The 296-nt window shown below is 41.9% G+C and overlaps 1 non-coding gene across 1 annotated transcript; it reads right to left on the bottom strand.

Moving 5' to 3' along the window:
* Positions 1–115: 115 nt before the first annotated feature.
* On the bottom strand, positions 116–188 carry TRNAK-CUU (transfer RNA lysine (anticodon CUU)). The gene has a single exon. It is a non-coding gene; the product is annotated as a tRNA-Lys (tRNA).
* Between the last annotated feature and the right edge of the window lie 108 nt (positions 189–296).

Below are 296 nucleotides of genomic sequence, written 5' to 3'. Positions count from 1 at the left end.
TTTGACGGCGGTTTGGGACGTCGCTTCTTGGTGTGCAGAAATTCAGTTAAGAAAAACCACTGCAAAAAAAAAAAAAGAAAAAGAAAAACCACTGCAAGAGAAAGTGAAAAAGCATCGCCCAACGTGGGGCTCGAACCCACGACCCTGAGATTAAGAGTCTCATGCTCTACCGACTGAGCTAGCCGGGCAGTTAAGAAAAGGCTTCCCCCAATTTATTATGAGGACATAGAAATTCTTCTTGAACCCGCTAGGAATGCGGGATTCTAGATTTTGTCTAATTTTTTTTTCTTTTTTTG

The sequence above is a fragment of the Leptonychotes weddellii genome, unplaced genomic scaffold (assembly GCF_054177405.1).
Source record: "Leptonychotes weddellii isolate Sample4059 unplaced genomic scaffold, ASM5417740v2 HiC_scaffold_181931, whole genome shotgun sequence".
Classification (NCBI taxonomy): Eukaryota; Metazoa; Chordata; class Mammalia; order Carnivora; family Phocidae; genus Leptonychotes; species Leptonychotes weddellii.
Note: the sequence above shows the minus strand (reverse complement) of the source record. Positions and strands in the feature narration are given on the sequence as shown.